General features: G+C 33.8%; 1 protein-coding gene and 1 long non-coding RNA gene across 2 annotated transcripts in view; one reads left to right on the top strand and one right to left on the bottom strand.

The window, feature by feature from the left end:
• Nucleotides 1-21,450, top strand: part of LOC134746633 (cGMP-dependent protein kinase, isozyme 2 forms cD4/T1/T3A/T3B) — a 135,387-nt gene that overhangs the window by 28,603 nt on the left and 85,334 nt on the right. The window lies entirely within an intron of this gene.
• LOC134746706 (uncharacterized) overlaps nucleotides 1-21,450 on the bottom strand; it is a 218,324-nt gene that overhangs the window by 183,943 nt on the left and 12,931 nt on the right. The window lies entirely within an intron of this gene.

The following is a 21,450-nucleotide window of genomic DNA, read 5'->3' as shown; positions in this document are numbered from 1 at the left end:
ATCAATTTTTCGTGGATTTTCGAGGCATGTTTTTTCCTTAGACTGTATCCATCTACTACGTAGTTATATCTATCTTTGGTATATATTATATTTTTTATAACAATTCTATTAGTTCAATATTCAATAAACAATAATATTCAATATTTTATATAAGTATATTTTATCGCCATCTATCGGAAAAGCTACAAAACTAGCATTTTTCTTAAACAGCATGATGCTAGCGTAACTGTTGTTGTAATTTCGCTACTCGTCACTAGATGGCAGTTGAAAACAAAGTTAATTTTTAATAAATATAAGCATGAAAAACTTTGTTAATATCAAAGATATTTTAATTATTAATATTAAATAGTACATCTATTTAACGAAATATATGCTTTTTGTTTTTTTTTTGAAGATAGATATAACTCCGTAATAGATGCATACAGTCTAAGGAAAAAACGTGCCTCGAAAATCAAGAAAATTTGATTCTCGATCAGAGGGCGCTACTAGCTTTGGCCTACTGTCGTATAGATGGCGTTGACGGTTTCGTTTGTTATTTAACAATTTTAACGCATATCAGTGAAAGAACATGGGTCAATATCATAAAAATATATAATGCAAATAAAAAAATCATTTATCCATATTTAAATACATTTTATCGTATTTTATAAATCTTCATTTTTAGTTTAAAAGTGTGTCGATAGATGGCAGTGAATTTACTGTGGTTACAAAATCTAGTATGACAGTACCGCTCTATTATATCTTCTTGACCCATGTTCTTTCACTGATATGCGAAAGAACATGGGTCAAAAAGATATAATTAAAATTGTCAAATAACAAACGAAACCGTCAACGCCATCTATAGGAGAGTAGGCCAAAGGTAGTGGCGCCATCTGATCGAGAATTAAATTTTCTTGATTTTCGAGGCACGTTTTTTCCTTAGACTGTATCCATCTATTACGGAGTTATATCTATCTTTGGTTATTGTTATGGTCGGTTATAGATATTATGTACTTACTTTTTTTTATAATTCTAACAATTTCAAATCTTAGTCTTATTAAATTACGTAATTAGAGCTCCGTACCCAAAGGGTAAAAACGGTACCCTATTACTAAGACTCCGCTATCCGTCTGTCCGTCTGTCTGTCCGTCTGTCCGTCTGTCACCAGGCTGTATCTCATGAACCGTGATGGCTAGGCAGTTGAAATTTTCACAGATGATGCCGCTATAACAACAAATACTAAAAACATAATAAAATTAATATTTAAGGGGGGCTCCCATACAACAAACGTGATTTTTTTGCCGTTTTTTTGCGTAATAGTACGGAACCCTTCGTGCGCGAGTCTGACTCGCACTTGGCCTTTTTTTTTTCTTGTCTTTGAATGTAATTAGTAACTTTCCTTACACACAACAGAGCCACTATTAAATAAATAGTCGGGCTACTTTGCACAAAAATAGGTCACTGTAGAAGTACTCCACTTAGCTGCAATTAAGCAAATTACACGCGTTGAATAACTAAAATTGTTATTTGTGCCTGTTCAATATTAAAATATGCAACTATATGCATTGATATAACATGTATAAGTTTAAGCTTACTTTAACGATAAGCTCAGTTAACTAAGGTTTTCGGCAGCCGATATAATTTACTTACTTACTTTTTTTTTTTTTTTTTTTAATTTATTGAATAAGGAAGCAAATTACAGTTTTTTTAGATCATTACAAGACCCATCGTAGGCAAAACCTTATGGAGGTTTGTGTGCCGATGGGGAGTTCGAGAATAACATAAAGAAAAACAATATTATATCCTATATCTTATCATAAATATGATTCTTAGTATACATAGCTTGTGTCGTTAGTTTTTAATAAGTGCATTTTAACGACATTTACTTGACTTACTAATATCAAAGAAGATATAATAAGATCTATCTTTGCTAATATACATATAGGTAGAAAGGTAGAAAGTAAGTAGTTAGTATATTTTAATTTATATTATGACAATTTTTCTAAAAAATTCTTACTTTTTGTAATTTCTTGTAATTTGTACCTATATTATAAATACTCTTTATTTACATACAAGATATATACAGTAGTACTACGTAAACGAAATTAATAACTAGCTTAAATCTAAAATAGGCCCTTGAGGCATTGTACCAAGGATGCTGGCGGCATTTCCTCGCTGTATCGCAATGCTGATACGTTGTGCGAGGAAGCCGCCAGCTCTTCGGTCACCAGTTACGTCAACCAGACGCTTCGCGATTTCTGCAAACAACTTGTGCGATAAAATAAATAATTAAGATGATTTAAAAACTCGTGTTCAAAACACACGTTTCAAATAGGGGATATTACTGCAATGTTCTGTCACCAGAGTGCAGCACAAACCTTTTTAGTAAACCATAGAGTAACTTATACATACTGTACCTTTAACAGGTTTTTGACAAGTTTTCAGAGATAATAAAATAGGTATGACCATGGAGACTAGATAAAGGAGCCAAATCTCTATGTATGAAAAGTGTCCATCAAAAAACAGTAATTAGGCGGCGCCACCATACACCGAAATACTACCAAAAACAACCTACGTAATTTGGTCGGGTTATTTGTTGCCTTATATGGTTCATGTTATACTCATGTCCCAGAGCCTAACTAGCGCCACCGGAGAGATTAGGAACTATTATTTAAAGCTGAAAGCGGTCACTTTTGCAACAATTCTGCCATAAGAGATCCTTTCTATACCATCCATAGGTATGACATTTATGCATCAAGACGGTTTTTTACAGAACCTCCCGGGAAACACGAATCCGAAATTACGCTATCTGCCTTTTTATCGCTCGAATATGCAAGAGTGACAGAGATGTTAGATAACGAAATTTCTGTTCTTGTTTCCCGATAGACCCTCAGATTGTGGTAGCGGCGCCCCCTACGCAGAGTTTCGCGTAATATCCCTATTGAGAGTCGAAATCCTGTTTTTTTTTTTCCAGTAGGACCTATCTCGTATAAGTCCAACCGGTCAATTCGAACAACGTGATAATTACTAGATACGAGATCTAGTAGGACCTATCTCGTATAAGTCCAACCGGTCAATTCAAACAACGTGATAATTACTAGATACGAGAACAATACGAGATCTAATAGATACATTATTATCCACAATTACATACATACAGATACATTATTATGGCCGCCAGTATTTTTGGCACATTTGGTCCGGGGGATAATCAGAGTGGGGGGTAATATTGTATTTGTTGTAATTTAGTTTTACTTTTTCGTAGGTTTATTTTAAGACACGTATTGTACCCTTTTTCATTATAGTTTAGTTCTTGACTAGTTATCTTTTGCAGTTAGATTCGAGAAACCAATGGTCATTTCACGCTACAATTTTATTGTGACGTTTTGGGATATCTATTAGATTATTGTTCAAGAGGACATTCGGAATCGCGGAAATGTCTATTTTGACATTACTTTCTTAAATATCTCGTTATCGTTTCTGTTTCACATCTAGTTGATATCTAGATCATTGTTCGAATTGGCCCGTAAGTCAGCGAGTACGTTTACCGGCGCCCGCGCAGGGTGCGCGCTTATCTGTCTCAAGTGGTCTTGCAAATCTGGATTGTCATTCGTAGCTTATGGAGCGCATAGTCTTGTCAAAACCAATATAACTGTGATCCGTAGCAGGATGGATCAACTTTTTGGTGTTGCTATTCTTAGTCGTTGTCGTAGATTATTAAAATAGCTTGTAAAATGATTACTTCCAGAAAAATGTCCGGTCAAAAATTGGTACAATAAATTCAGCATTTTAAGTTGTTTGTTTTTCTGGTCAACGAAACCATGCTAACGAGTGACACTAAAAGTTGATTCACACAACAGTTCAACTTCGTTTGATATTTGTAAACGACGATTAATCCTAAACAAAAGATTATTGACTGTAAACTGAACAAGAAGTGATGTAAACTGTACTGCATCGTACATCATGTGACAAAACATGTGGCGCCGTATACCGCCATCTATAAGTGATCAAACTCTGAAACACTATTTTTTCTTAGACTTTACTCTTATCCCAACAATGAAAAATTTTTCTTTAAAGTATGACGGTTTGAAGGTTACTTTGACAGCATAAGCCGTAGGCATTGCATTACATGTATAAACGTTCTTCGAAGATCACATTTAAGAGGGGGCATACGCAAATTGTTGTTCTTATTAAACTCATTCACTGCTAAGATACCTACCCTTTGTAGCGTTTCATTGTAGCTTGTAGCATAAGTAGTTATCCCGATGTGTTGCGAAAATGCTTCGTAGAGGCAGAGGTGACATAAATGTGTTAACTATTTTATTTAATTATTTATGTCAACAATTTATCAATAATATCAAAGCAGACCCACAGTTTTCTTATTATTCTCTTTAATATATTATAGGAAAATCGAAAACTAAACTTAAAATTTTAGTTTTATGCTGCGGCAAATAGTTCTTCTTAAACGGATTTCTCTGAGGCGATATACTCGACAGTCGTTAGGAATTAGCTTTCTGCCACCGTGCCTTATTTCTTAAGCCTTACCTACTAGTAATTCTCCAGTAAACCAATGTAACCAGATCCCAAAATCTGAAACACCTATTCGTAAACTAAGAGCGTACTTACTGGATGCCTAAATCCTCGTCTCAGTCGTCGGTATCGGAATGACCCAGCTCAATATAAATTTATTACACACCCGCCTTTGTCACGTGCACTCGTCTCTTCAGATAGTGTTGAGAAAATTTTCCGACGTCTTTATTTTCAGTTGTGTTAAATTCGGAATCTGTGCGTGATATCGATAAGCCGAAAAGTAACTGTTGTGATAGTAATTTTGAGTGTTCAGTTACTGTAAAGTGGATTTCCGGCGTTGCTGTTGCGAAGTGTTTTGTATTTTTGGTAAGCCAACTATCTAATATCCTATGACATCTATATCTATTTTCGAATAATTTTAGAGCGTCAATTTATACATAATAAATACTAACATAGCAAATAATATAAGGTGCTTAAAAGGTAACTTGGAAAACGGGGTAATAAGTGTAAACTCCATATAGCGACACTCAAGGGACCGGACATTTTTTTACTCTATAGAGTTTTCGTTATATAGAGAGAAATTATCATTAAAGTAAAGCAAGTCAACAAATGTCGACGTTATAGGGAGTGAATCGTTATATCATGTGATGTTATATAGAATTTACACTGTATCTACTAACCCAGAAGCTGTTTATAGGAAATACTTACGCTACCGTAACATTTACTAAAGCATCTCGCTTACTGTTACTACAGTAGAAAGTGCTTCTGGTGTAGTAGATATTCGTTATTTACATAATTATCTCGCTTACGAAGTTACCTCAATACACCTTATTGTAACTTTTGTTATGATATTTATGATTATATTAATGTCCTTGAATTTTTTTTAATTATTAGTCAAACAATGAGTGCAAACCTGTTATTATCATATGAAACGGAAGAGGATTTACAAATGTTTGAAAACATCACAAAGATATATTAATGGCCAGTCCTTAAATACCTGCACCTACAATGCCTCATTGTTATTGAGCATTAATTTCTTCATTAGTTATGAGATTTTTTGAATGTGTCAAGAACGTCATGCCTAATCAATCATAGCTCTTGCGGACATTTTTAGTAAAATTCAACAATTTCGTAAATCTTCCGTTCTTGTCCCCGGGGGTCCTCTTATCCTATCCAAGCGATCGCTTATAAAATTGTATGTTAAAATGCGAAAATGTATAAAATGCTTTAAAGAAAAGCATAAAACACCAACTTTTAGTGGAGTTCAAAATAAATGGCAGATAATAACTGTTAATTGATATTTAAAAGATTTTAGTACCTATGTGAACTATTGATAATAAGTAGTATGTTTTGCCTTATAAAGTAACAAAATTATGATGACGAAGGTAAATTGGTTTGTTTAACATCATTCACGATTTCTATTGAACTCCACTTTAAATTCTACATAATTATGTCAAATGACAGAAAATATCAGACCAACAGTATAGTTGATAAAGATCAGACCAACAGAACTAAAATAATCAAATGGTCTATTTCTAATTTTCAATCCAGAGGTTGTCGACCGTGGGTACATTGATTAGATACCATTAATCATTTAAATATTTGTTTTACCAAAGAACATATATAGGATAGAGGGGTACTGTCATAGTAAATTTTGTAGTCACAATTTACTGCCATCTATCGACACACGATTAAAACAAAATAAAAATATCAAAAAATGTATATACAGTGTAAACTCCATATAACGTCACTCGATATAACGTCAACATGTGTTGCTGTTGCCTATAGTTGCTTTACTTTAATATTAATTTCTCTCTATATAACCAAAACACTCTATAGCGTCAAAAAACGTCCGGTCCCTTGAGTATCGCTATATAGAGTTTACACTGTATAATATATGGATAAATGGTTTTTTTGTTTTTATTATTTTTATATGATTTTGACCCATGCTCTTTCACTGATATGTGTTAAAATTGTTAAATAACACAAGAAACCGCCAACGCCATCTAGCCGATAATAGTCCAAAGGTTGGTATTGGTGGTAGAGCGACCTGTGCGAGAATAACATTTTGTTGATTTCCGAGGCACATTTTTTCCTTAGACTGTATTCATCTTATACGGAGTTACATATAGGTCTTTGGTTTTACCCATTTAATTTATTATGCTTGCACTGTCGATCGTGATTTATTGGACAAGTGGCTAGTAACACTTTGGTATGTGTTTACGTTGACACCATTCACTTCTAATGCCGTAAGATTTTGAAATTTATTTAATGTCGTTAGTAATGCGACGCACCTTGTGTATAATTACTGTGCTTTATCTTTGCGTCTCTATTTATTTACGTGGGATGGGATATGTATTTATGTAATATTCTACAATCATTTTTCCAGGGAGAAAAAAGACAGAAATTTATAATAACCTAATTATTGATGCTTATGATCCCATAAGTAGAATATTGAACTTTATTCCTTTACAATAAAGTAAATATCGATAAATATAAGATCGGAACAGATAGACAGTGACGCATCTGACGCATGCGTCGACTGTTCGTTTAGCAAGCCGGCTGTAATTGAAACCTCGTGATACGATATAAATATAATATATATGTATACTAAAGTGTCTAAGTAGTTAAGTACCTTCGTTTTGTTCCTTTACTTCTGTCTGGAAACTTGGCAATTGGTCTGACCGTGAAAGTCGCATATTTATCTCATTTAGCTTAGTAAACTGTTTGTTTGCAAATTAATTTGCGCCGAAATTATTTTTTGTAACCGATGAGCATGTTTATTGCTGCAATACCTTTTTAAGCAATCTAAAAATGTTACTTGTTCTGAAAATGATAAAATTAAATTAACCGCCAAAATTGCAATATAACTCATTTCAATAAAATAAGTTCTGAGTTCTGACACTTAAGTATGAGAATTTCTCTAAAAGTCATAGCTAGAGGACGGCAAATCGTGGCTTGCCATCGTTTAGGGCTCTTTTGTAATATAAAATTCAACTCTACAATTTTATTTAAAAAAAGTTGATACACCAAAATCAAAACTGTAGGTCTTTGAAAAACTTAAAATTGTTTTTTTTTTTACTACAGTTGGCTCTCCTTAAAAGTTTGCCGATCCCTGACGTTGCCGATATCGAAGTCAATGATTATTTTTTAGTAATACATTTGCCGATTATACATATCAAATAGCAATAAATCACCACAATAATAGGATAATTTAATAAATTCGACTATTATCTTAGTGAGGTTAATCGCAACGATTGTTCTAACAACTAAACCCTGACCCGATACTAGGAACGCTATTTGTAGGCTACGTTTTTTTATATTGAAATAATCTCATTTATTTTAAGTATTTCAAACAGTCGTAATATGTTATTATACTTATTATATTTAAACATGAACCATCCGTTGATGTAAATAATGGTAAGGTAGGGTATGTTTGATTTTTGCAACTTGTTTTCCTCTTTGCTTTATCCGACACGGGTTTAGAGAGATGCAATGATGCCCCTCCTCTTTCACAACTGAATACATTTGTTTCTTCAGTATTCTCTATTTTCTGACCTCTGTAGTGGATAATGTGGCGTAAAATATCGATATTCGGATTAATTAATAAGTCTGCATGATTCCATCCATAATACACGTATACGTACGTATGACGTTATTAATAAACGCGCTACAAGCCTCAATTAGCTTAGATATTTAGTAATTGTTATAGAATATTGTCTTCGGTTACCGCGATAGTTACTCATGAAATAAAACTATGAAAACGGATTATATCGCGTATATTGAATTTATAATACATCCCGACGTTTCGAACTCTTTACAGCGTTCGTGGTCAACGGGTAGACTAAAACAATCTGTCATGTTGACTTATGTATTTGTAAGAAAGAGATAAAACATAAATTAACTGTACTCTGGCACACCCACTTCGTCAGTAGAAAAAGGCGGCAAATTTAAAAAAAAGTAGGCGCTTAGGGTTGACTTCTCAATCTTCTCATAGAAAATTTGAATTTCGCGAATTATTCTACTGACTAACTGGGTGAGTTTGAGTATAAATGAGGCTTGTAGTTTCATGAAAAAGGACTTAAACATTACGTCTGCTTGCATTGTTTTAGAAAGATAAGTAGAACTAATAAAACTCTGGTTTAGAACATACACTTATACGTAAAGAGCATAGCGTCGTTTTATTGTAGGTGCCTACCGATTTTTATTATTACTAACGAACCCTTATTTATACCTATCAATTATAGTATCTGTCAACTTAAACGTTGTGCATTTTTAGGGTTCCGTACCCAAAGGGTGAAAACGGGACCCTATTACTAAGACTCCGCTGTCCGTCTTTCCGTCTCTCCGTCTGCCTGTTACCAGGCTGTATCTCATGAACCGTGATAGCTAGACAGTTGAAATTTTTACAGATGATAAATGAAATAAATAAATAAATATTATAGGACAATTTTACTCAGATCAACCTAGTCCCACCCAATAAGGCTTGTGTCGTGGGCACTAGACGACTATATATATATATATACAATACATAGGTATATATAAATACTTGTATACATAGAAAGCATCCATAACTCAGAAACAAATGTTTGTGATAAACACTCAAATAAATGCCTTTACCAGGATTCGAACCCGGGACCTCCTGCTGAGAATGCTGCTGCTGAGAAGATGTATTACTGTTGCCGCTATAACAACAAAATACTAAAAACAGTATAAAATAAATATTTAAGTGTGGCTCCCATACGACAAACGTGATTTTTTGCCGTTTTTTTGCGCAACGGTACGGAACCCTTCGTGCGCGAGTCCGACTCGCACTTGGCCGGTTTTTTTAGGGTAACATACCGTAGCTTTACTGATAGCTATAGCACAGATAAAAAATAGGAAACAAGAACCAGATATCTCAACTGAAATATGTTGATCCAAGATATGTTACCTTGGAGTAAGAAATAAAATAAAATGATTTATTTTGAGATAATCTCACTAACGTTTCAAGACTTTCAAGGATGTTAAATTCTCAAAATTAAAGATTGAAAAGTCTGGTGACAAGAATCTTATTATTTTGGTCAAGATATACATATTGAATCAAAACTGACCTTTTTTATTTGATAATTTGTTCTATACCGAAGATCTTGAATACAAGACATTTTATTTGTTTGATGAAGACATTTTCGAGTTTCCTTATATCGAAATTCAAAAACTTTTTGAAACATATAAATAAATAAATAAAAATAAAAATGTTATTTATTTAGGTGATCAATATTAAATTTAACTATTCTAAACTAAACTAAAATTAAATATAACATTAAATATACATATATTTCTTGGTTCAAAACCTTCTTTTTATCCGTGAGGGCATAATTTATTTGTATCCAACATAGGCTTTACCTTAACAAGTCCTGAAAAATGTATTTACTTACAAGTAATTATTATTTACATATGTTTCTCACCTTTAGCAGAATGCCCTCAATAATATTTCGACGCACGATTTTCACGTCACTCAAAATTAAGTCTTCTGGTTGATTATATGCTGTCAAGAATAAGTTTAAGGCCTGTGTTTGTTATTTTCGGACATTGTAAAGCTTTAATGCAGGTTGATTTAATTTAAAAATCAGTTACACCGGCGAGTTTACCATTTCCTTAAACGTTAAATGATTTTATAAGTATACCCGAAGAGAATATATAGGATAAAAGGGTACTGTCACAGTAAATTTACTGCCATCTATCGACACACGATTAAAACTAATAATAAAAATATATAAAAAATATGTATTAATTATTATTTTAGAAATATATATATATATTTATTTGTATTTATTATTTTTATATAATTTTGACCCATGTTCTTTCATTGATATGAGTTAAAATTGTTAAATAACAATGTCAACAAGTCAACGCCATCTAGCCGAGACTATTATTTTTTCCTTAGACTGTATTCATCTTATACGGAGTTACATAGGTCCTTGGTATACCGGTCTACCAGTCGAGAAGTGATATCCTAAATATCACACTTTATTTCAAAACATTGTTGTTTTTACCCGACTACCAAAGGAGGAGAGTAATGTTTTTCATTCTACAACTAGTAAGTATGTTATATTTTCATGCTGAATACTGTTATTTTTAATACGATTAGATATTTCTAAAAATCAATTCTCTAAGTCAAAATATGTTTGCGAAAAAACGTCTGGAAAGGGCCTAATGACTGATTATCTGTTTAGAATGTAATATTTATATAATAATAATATTCCAGCCTATATACGTCGCACAGACCTCCTCTCGTGCGCGAGAAGGATTGGGCTATAGTCGCCACGCTAGCTCAAAGGGGCAACCCCCTTTGAGCTTCACATACACCTTTGAATTTCTTCGCGGATGTATGCAGGTTTCCTCACGATGTTTTCATACACCGGAAAGCTAGTGGTAAATATCAAATGATGTTCCGTACATAAGTTCCGAAAAACTCATTGGTACGAGCACGAGCCAGGATTTGAACCCGCGACCTCCGGTTTAGAATATATATATATTAATATCTATCCTTTTTTGTTCTGTTGAAAATAAGGGGAACTGATGAAAAATGCGTAGAATGTTTGTGTAGTCAGCCATAAGATGGTTGGCAGTCCTTAACTGTGCGTTTCTTGGATGTCTTTGTTGACAAATCATGTGAAACTTATTTAATACCTATGTTATACTACCTTGTACTGACCATGTTTTTAAGCAAATAAAATTTCTGATTTCTTCAGAAATTTCCTGCCTCGTGTTCACAGTTGGAGACAAAAACACAAGATTTAAAGGTCTTTATAGCCCATTTTCTTAACTAAGTAAGTAACTGCATTCTTATTTCTCATGTTTTTATGCATTTAATAATTATGTTATGTTTTCTAAAAGTTTAGTAAAGGATCATGGTATACCTATGTATGAATAAAACGATCCCCAGGGTAGAGTTTAAATGATGACTGTAGAATGATCCATCGCCTCACCCGCGGTGTATCCGGAGTTCCGGACCGATACGACATTCAAAGTATTCAAACCTTCAAGGAAATAGCTTACTCCCATCTTAAAACTTTATTTCGACACCTGATACCCGTTGGTGTCTAAACTCAAGCCTCAAGATTTCTCTACTGATGAATGTGTTTTCTTCGACATAAAATGCAAGGAAAGTTTATATATTGTAAAATTAACTTACCTAACAATTAGCTGTTAATTTTAAAGATCACGAAATACTAAAATGTTAACTTCAAGAGTTATTAAATTTTAAATGAAATCCTTCATTAGCGGGCCAACGTTAAATTACAATTAATATTTTACATAGTCATGATTTTTAAAGAATAATTATTTCGCCTGTTTTCATAATTATCTTAACATTTATTTCTGAGTTATGAGTGAAACTGTCATGGGTCGGTTGTAGCTTTTTGTTGATTTGATTTAAATCTGTCTGGTACTTTTACTGTGCTACCTCGTTGAAGACCGGTTGTGCTTGGCAGTCATACTTCAAGCAATGAGAGTTTTGTTAATAAACGTCAAAAAAATCTCGTAATTATTGAAAAACAAAGTCCCTGCATTTTACTTAATACATTTTTAATGGCCACTTCTAGTTATAAGTAGTATTCGTTGAGCAAAGAGATGACCTGTGCTATATTCCTATTTCTCTTATACTTCCTGCGATCATGCAAGCATGAAAGAGTTATACTTACCCTGTAGTTGTCACTTAGCTTGACGAATAACTCTAAGGCCTACTTGCACCATCCCACTAACCCGGGGTTAACCAGTTAAACCGTTAAACAAGTGTCAAATTGTACTGGTAGCCATGATAACTCCAGGTTTAACTGGTTAACCCCGGGTTAGTGGGATGTTGCAAGTGGCGCTAAGTAGCAATAAAATAAATACATTCATAAATTATAATCCATTAAGGATCAAAGTAGGTATCAAATTGACATGCTGTGACAATTCTCATTAAAAATTTATATCACATGACATGTCTACTTATATATGTCACGTCGCTCAATGTCAATGTTATATCAAGTATCGAATATAAATCATGTGCAGTGTTATTTATACATACACGCATTGTTACATGACTGGTTTCTTTGGGACGATAGTGCACATAATTGTCATATTGTCAATACTTTGTCTACATAGACTATACGACATAGAATGATAAATGCTCTTATACATTACTAGTTTTTGCAACTTCATTTTTGAAAACTAATACACGGCAGCTTCAAAAATGTAATGAAACTGACGTCAGAAGTATGTCCTCAAAAATTGTGTCTGACAACTTGTCAGCAAATGGGTCACTGCAACTTTAAATCTAGTTTTATTATCGAAATATAATAAATGTGTCTGTCTTGTATGCTGTACGGAACCCTTGAAACGCGAGTTTGTTCGCACTTGGCCGGTTTTTCTAAATTAAGCTTTGGGTTTTCGGACCTGGGCTGTCTGTGTCAAGTGAGAAAAATAATATTTTTATCTATTTAAAAAATAATCTAAATAATTGACAACATTTAGACACTTATATTTAATTTTATACTTATGGTTAGATATACACGTGAGGCAAAATAGAAAGTATCGAGACATTATACGTGTATGTAGTCGAGGTACTGATACAAAGCTTGTGTATTAAGCGAAAGCTCATTTAGGCTCCTATTATCAGTTTCACATTGTAACCACATGTCATCACAGCAACACTATTAGAGTCGTTCGAAAATAGACCTTCGATACATGTAAAAAGGATTTATATTTTAGGTTGGGATGAAAAGCAATACTAGTTATCATAAACCTCACAGCAATTTTTACGACCATGTAATATGGACTTAGTATCAATTTAAGCTATCGAGGTATTGAGCTGTTATAAAATACTTTGTTCAGGTATAAATAGGATCGTATACAACTTAAACAGTTAATGTTTTAAAATTTATTTTTTGTATGAAACCACATAAAAATAACAGTTTATAATACTACTTTACTACTAAATTGGGTTGCGAGACTGCACTGACTGCACACAAACACACACGCGACTCGAGCTGACACGGATGAGGAATAAGGAAATTTGCGTTTTACTTTCTAGTTGTATTTAGAGATGGGCCGAATATGGACTTTGCCGAATACGAATATTCGGCTCAATATTCGGTTCAGCTCATACCGAACCGAATATTCGGTTGGGCTAAAACTGCCTAAATCGCTGAAAATAAGTTCATTTAGGTCCGCGATCTGCACTCGTAACGTGTTTTGTTTTGACCCTTCTCCCGACCGACTGGGAATGTTTATGAAAAGAAACGGAAACGACAACGTCTCATACCTGATCGCGAAGTGCATCCGCGCTAACTACTAGCGGACGCCCTTAAAAATATTTGTTTATTCGGTAGTTCGAAGCGAACTATTAGGGGGAATATGAATTGAAAAATATGCCGAATACCGAATAACTACCGAATATTCGGACCATCTCTAGTTGGTATTACTGCATTTTGCTCTTTACAGTCAATGTTTGTTACATATACAGGATGGTTCATACAAAATGAGAACAAACAAAAAATAGAAGAGAAATCATGAGTGATGTATCACATCAGTTAATCCGGGGTCATCGATCTGTAATCACGTTATCACTTGGCGCTGGAGGCTTTTAGCCTTGTTTTCCCCTCACAGATTTTGATTGTTACTTCACGTTTTGTCATTCTTCAATGGACTGCCGTGTGTAAATCTGGCCACAAACAAAATATATGCACACTGAAAATATAACAACGCAGTTCTACTACCATGCTTTAGGTTACTTAGGTACTTGTTTTTAGCTTCATTTGGATTTATTGTGTACCGGTACGTAATCATTCGGAGGACTCGTGATCATTTTATAAAAATATATTTACGTAGTTATGAGTTTGGGTAGGTATTACAAAATTTATTACAGAGTAAAATTATTTATAGAACTTATTAACATGCTTCATTTAACCAATTCGTTGGCAAATGTGTAGACAAAAATAAGTACCTACCCATATGCCAAAAATGAAGTTTGACTTTGCATTTAACATTTTAATGCTAGGAGGATATAACCAAACGGAGTAGCCATTAACAGGCATTCCCCTCTGTCGTAAATAGTCGGCCAATGGGATCACAATCTGACGTTTATCTGACATGGCTATTTTGACGTTACGTATACATTTGACGTTCCCCTCCCCCGCAAAAATTGGCAGACCTTTTTTGTACAGCAAATTACAGACGTGGCGGCTCCGTTTGGTTATATCCTCCTAGTTTTAATGTATGTTTTGAATTAATAATTCAACAATAAATTATTTTAAGTGACAATATGCATGGACGTGGTTAGCATAGTTAATGATCGAACCTCGTTAACGAATAACATAATATGTCATTCGGTCAGGTGACAACCAAAACTCACTAATTACTACCACAAAGTTAATAGCCACAGTGAACCATATGAATACCTTAATAAGGTTGATTATTGTTTAATTATTTTTTAGTATTATTAAATTGTAAAACGGGACTTAATCGCGTATTTAAGTTTTAAGATTTAAATTTTCAAGGACAATTGTGCGTATACTTATTTTAATCTTTAGAAATATAGTTCCGACAATTAACACTCTTTAATGTCGTTTCATATATCATAATTCTTTATTTATTCGGCCATACACTATTTATATCACAATTATTTAACTAACTTGTGTAACAATATAACTCTTTTATTCTGTCTACGTTATTTATTATTATTACTTTTACTAATAGAATTTTATGTGTCTCGTCTGTCGTAAAGTCGTCGTATTTGTCACCTTTATTAATGATTAACCGTAAAAAGTAGCCATTAAATTACTTTATTTAGAACTGGAATCTCGACCAGTTCTAAAATAGGCTCCATAACTCTATCTTCGTTAACCACGCTTACAGAACTGCATTATATATATTGAAAGTAACCATTATATACACTTTTGCGTATTTTAAAAGTGGTAGCGATAAATGATAGTGATTAAATCGTTTAATTTAAGAATTTAAACTATGCATACGTGCAACGTCGCGCAATAACTACAATAGGCTAGATGACAAATTTTTATTAATGATATCAATCGATCAGGCGGTCTAGCATGAGTTGCATTCTCGCGCGCGAGTTCATACTTGAAGTCGCGCTAGATGTATGGAGCCACACGCGAGAACGCAACTCATGCTAGCAGGTCAGGTTTGTTTTTGGGATCAAATGTCTATATGGGACCCACAGCATTAAATCAATACAAAAGTCAGCAATGATAGTCAAAGTCTGACAGTCGTACTTACGAAACGCTCCTAACAAAACGATAAGTGTATGCATCTTGAATGTATGGAAAATAAGTAAAATTGCGATTTTGTCGGTGAAATATTGCGTTTATGCATATAGTTGCAATACAATCTTTTTTTGGATAAAATGTCAGGAATCGAATGGTACCCTTACTTTATTCCTTTTTAGAAATTAAAAAAAACTTTAAATTTGGAAACTTTTAGGTCCTGTACTTAGGTATTACCATGTATGTTATGGAAATGAATAAAGTGTTTATCTATCTGTATTTTTTTATCATTTTCATATATTATTTTAATATCCACATTATTGCATAAATTGCTCATTTGCTATATATTTTACTAGATTTTGTTATAAAATTCAACATGTATCATCATCCCTATTGAAGTATGTAGGCACCGGACTAGTCAAATCAACATCAATAACTTGAGTCTACGTAACAAAAATAGATCAGTCGTCAATCCAGTTTTTATCTGGATATGTATATTTAACAGTAGATATTTAAATATTTGTGTTTATGGTTTTTCACATGATTTTATTTAAAAATCACTCGCGCCAGCTATTTGACACTTGACTCAACTACTGACAAAGGACTATCCTTTCCTTATAAATGACAGCTTCTATGATCTTAACTTTCCTTTCCGCCTATTTTTAGTTGACGTTCAATAACTTCAATTCCAGTCTGGTTGTCGCTCGCGCAATTATGTGATTTACTCGCCTGGCCTGTGCAAGTGCGTGGCTGTTCATAAAACTCAAGGCACCGAATAAATAAATAGTATTGGATACAGAATGGCCGTCCACAAAACCGCCTCGAATTAACTTACTTCACCCCGTCGCGGCGGCAAATTGACTATGAGCATCGCCCGCCATTACGTCGTCAGAGTGTGATTTACCTAAGCTATGCCTGTTTCCCGTGTTTTTATGTATTAAATCCTTTATTTAATTATGTATGGTATTTCCCCTTCAACTGTAGATAATGCCTTCTGCCATTAAGTCCGCCATTTGTGCATTTTTCTTCGTACAAACTTTATATATTATTGCACAAGCAATAAAGTTAAATAAATAAATAAATTATCCCCGGTTTTAGTGTAATGTTATAATAGTGACAGGTTTAAATTTCAGTACCAGTTTTTTGTGAATGTGCGTACTGGTCTGATGCGGCATTTATTCGTTCATTTACTATAAATTGGCGTTTATTGCTCACAGACATTAAGCAATGTTTGATAAAATTCTAGTGCGCTTTTCTCAAGTAAAATGTTCTCTAAGCGTAGCAATATTAGATATAATATTAATATCTTAGGTATATATTATAGTCACTTGTTAATGTCAGGAACTGCAACCAGTAAATTTCTGTTATCAGCTTTAGCATTTTTTCATCAGCTTTATTAATTTTATTCATTGCACGAGAATACGGTAAACAATTGAATATTATTTTGGAACGCTTGGAACTTGACAAAGATCAAGCTAGGTAGGGTTTATTTATTTTTACAGTAGAGTAGATTGTCTGTAATCGAGTTTGTGCCCGTACAAGTTTATTTATTTATATTGATGTTAAATATTCCGAGATAATCTAGAGTTCTTTGTGTCTGTGACTGATGTGACATTCAAGAATGTTTTATTCCACCCACTTACCGAGCGCTGGTCAATGAACCAGTTCAAGTATCATATAAATTATAACTACAAAGTATGTAAAAGGGTGCTAATTTTGGCAGTAAACTTTCACAGTCAAAATGCACTTTAAAATCTAACTTGTCAATTTCTATGTTTGAATATAAGCTGTTAAATCTATTTTATGTTTTCATTTAAAAAGTTCTTGCGAATTTTGAGTTTATTTTAACTAGTTCCATGAGTCCAGAGAAATGAGAATTCTGTCACCAACGCTCGACTTTCTTCGCTATATCTTTAATTCTCCATTTCTAATATTAGCTTAAGGCTGCATAGTCGGCCGATTGTAATCGTCCTTCCTCAAAAATGTGTGTCTCCTGGTATGCTGGCTTGTCTCAAGCAGGCTTGCACCCTGGCCAGATGTGATACCTACCTTTCTGTTTACTGGTTTGACCGAGAACACGACTCTTCCGCGTAACCAATACACGGTCAGCATGCGCCTTGTTCGATTGTGTGTATATGAGCCCTTTATTCTGTCGATATAGTTTATGCACACCCACCGGAAATATACAATTAAATAGCTAACAGAACACCCACTAACGAAACTAGGGTAAGGTTGTCGTTTATCACAATGGTAGGACGTTCTTGGACATATTTTCACTACGTAATCAACCTAGTTTATCTGTTCCTTAAAATCTCATGTGCCAAGCAGCATTTGCTCATTCAAACCGTCTCCTTGATGTTGCTTGTTCTTTGACTGTTTATTGGTAATCACGATATCATTGTTTTTATTCATACTAGCGACCCGCCCGGCTTCGCACAGGTAGAACCTTAAAACAAATTATACCTTCCTCAAGAATTACTCTATTGATAGGTGAAAATCGCAAGAAAATCTGTTCCGTAGTTTTCGAGTTCATCGTGAACATACAGACAGACAGACGCGCTTGGCGACTTTGTTTTATGGTTAATCGATGTAGGGCCTTGGTCTTGCCTTGCTTTGGTCTTCATTCATATTGTAAGCTGCGTACATACAACGGCATTAATATCACAATATATGGGAAGAAGAAACACTTTACAACGGGATTTTGGGAAATAAGTGCTTAGCATATAGAAAAAAGCTCGGCTCAAATTCAGATTTTATAAAAATTATCCAAGTTTGGATAACTTCTTCTATTTACCCTGAACCCATTTGCGTTGGCTCTCCGCCCAGCGGTTGTCGCTTCAAGAATATCAATTTTGTTTTTACAGTTGGGTTTAAGGGATTTTAAAGTGTATCTGTATTTTATTTTAAACTCTCATACAATCTATGTTGCTTATTTTTAATGCCTTATTTTCAGGCCCCGTTCCTGATATAAGTTTTTTTTTTGTCGTGGATATGAATCATGGTCCATGGTGTACTAAAAATGGTTCTGTACAAATATTTATTTATTTATTTTGATTTTATTTATTTATTGATAATAACGATACAGCTATTATAACAGTTGCCCAATGCGATAGTGTAGCAAAATGTAACTAGAGACAATAAAATATTTATAAAATTATTAAAATTATTATTGTACTAGCTTAGAATCAGTTTCTAACGTACACTAAACTCAACGTATATTGTGATAAGTTTTATGTTTGTAAATCACATGTCTCACTCACATATTTGTGTCTTAAATATGCTGCTATAATTGATGACAGTAAAAAAAATTAAACGAGTATCATGCTATTCATGCTATTCACATTAGGGTGCTGCTTATTTCATCGAAGTTATATTTTTCTATGGGGCACGCGTTTAATGTGATATCTATATCTACATTATCTACCACAAAAAAACCAATGTATTTTTTTTCCAGATTTTTTTGAATATATTTTTGGGATCGCTACCGCACTTGTCGTTCCATAATGAAAAAAAAAAAAAAAAAAAAAACATCTTTTATGGAGGGTCCAAATTTTCAAAGTGCAGTAGCGACCCCTAAAATGTATTTAAAAATTCAGTTTTTTTTTTACATTGGTTTTAGTGGTAAATATTACATTAAGCGGGTGCCCGAAATAAATATAACTATGAAATAAGAAGCACTCTACTATACTATTCATGCTATATCTACTAAAGGGGCCCACTGACTATCAGTCCGCCGGACGATATCGGCCTGTCAGTTAGAACAAAAATTTGACAGTTCCGAACAACTGACAGGCCGATATCGTCCGGCGGACTGATAGTCAGTGGGCCCCTTAAAATACATATTTATAGGTTTCATCCAAGCGTCACCAAACGGCATTCTCAATTAATCTAATGCGCTATTATTATAGCTCTAGTCTAGACTGTCATTGCAGTGTAATCAGTGTAATCACGTTATATCATTTTAATCTTAGTTTATTTATAGCAGTCAGGTGCCCTCACCGTCTGGGACGATAATTCAGTTTAAAATAATCATGCCAATTTGATTGTGACGTCTATGCGTCTCTTTCATGCGAGTATTTAAGTGCGAGCGGGAAGTACTGAGTTTAAAATGAAGTTGGTATATTACATTTGAATTCTGAATGTGACTGGGATAACGGAATTGGCAGTGCGGTTTAACCAACTTGTCGATACTAAAGTTTTATTATCCCTGGTGATTGGTTTGGCGTTTATAGTTTATTTATACCTCATTTATTAATAACATGGATGTACTAAATACTTAGGTTACTTGCCAATGCGGTGTTTGAGTCTTGCATACCTATATGTATACATAGTTACTTACTTCGATAGAGTTTTTCCTATTAGGTTTGAAATAAAATTCACTCTGCTGACTGTAATTAAATTTTTACTTTTGTTATTTTTAATACATACTTGTAATAGTGGTGATGATAGATATTATTACATCAAACTGCAATTGTTACAGACATTACTCGCCCGCCTTTACTGCACAAAGTAAATGGTAATTCATTTTTCATCACACTTGCTCGGTAAGCGTCCTGTTTCACGCATGTGCAGCGGGAGCTAATTTAAAGTCCATTTAACTCCCACTCCATTGGCTTTTTTTTTAATTCAGTAACTCATACGAACTAAATAGGGTCTAAGTAAAATACTTGTTAAAATTCCAGGTATAAAATGAGTTTTACTTTCAAAATGCTAACATTAATAATTAGATGGTCTTGTTTATTTATGTTTAAAAATATTTAATTTCATTAATTTAATAGCCGTGTAAAATGTAATTACACAATTTTCAACCGTGGCTGACTGGCGGATTGGTCTGTGCCTTTGATGTCTAACCTGTCAACAAATGACAATATGGCGGACGAATTTAAGAATTATTACATTTATTACTCTTAAAAATTAGTTTTTTGTTCGCAAGTGTAATGAAAAATATTGCGTGTAACCCCAGGGGTAAGAATATTGCAAACTCGAGTCTTTAATGTACTTCAACCTGCGGCTGTCGTGCTCGTTTGTAAAATTTGTACCACCTTTAAAATAATTCTCAGCATATAAGTTGTAATGACCAAGCTGTTGTATCAGCTTATCTCTCGTTATCCTCCCGATGTAATGTCAGTGCAGGAGATGAGTCGGATTAGATACGATCATGTGGACGGTTTGCGTCCGAATCAGGTGATCGGATATTTCGACAAACACTTGTTGATCAGGACGATGAGCGCAGTCTTTTGTGTAATACGAAAAGTTCGATATTTTTTTCAAATGGCGCATTTTTGTGATCAAAGTTTTTGTTTTTTCAACTTGTACTATGACGTTTAAAAGGAAAACAATTATGTATTTAATATTGTCTTCGGTTCTGACCCTACACCTCTGATCTCGGGTCTGAGCCGGCGTAGCTTTATCGCGTATATCTTTATTTGAAAAGAGTTGTATTGTATAACTAGCCTTATGAACCGATTTTGCATGTACAACCAGCCTTAAAGTTTATAGTTTATTATGGTTCATTATTTTTGTATTTTTGTACGTTTCACATTGTAGCTTTTCTTCAGTCACCCGTTGACCACGAACGCTGTAAAGGGTTCGAAACGTCGGGATTATTATAAATTCAATATACGCGACATAATCCGTTTTCATAGTTTTATTTCAAATTTTTTAAATCAATCTTAGACAATTGTTAGATAAT

This window comes from Cydia strobilella, chromosome 13, assembly GCF_947568885.1.
Source record: "Cydia strobilella chromosome 13, ilCydStro3.1, whole genome shotgun sequence".
In the NCBI taxonomy this organism is placed as follows: Eukaryota; Metazoa; Arthropoda; class Insecta; order Lepidoptera; family Tortricidae; genus Cydia; species Cydia strobilella.
The sequence above is the reverse complement of the archived record's forward strand: the minus strand, read 5'-3'. Positions and strand labels throughout refer to the sequence as shown.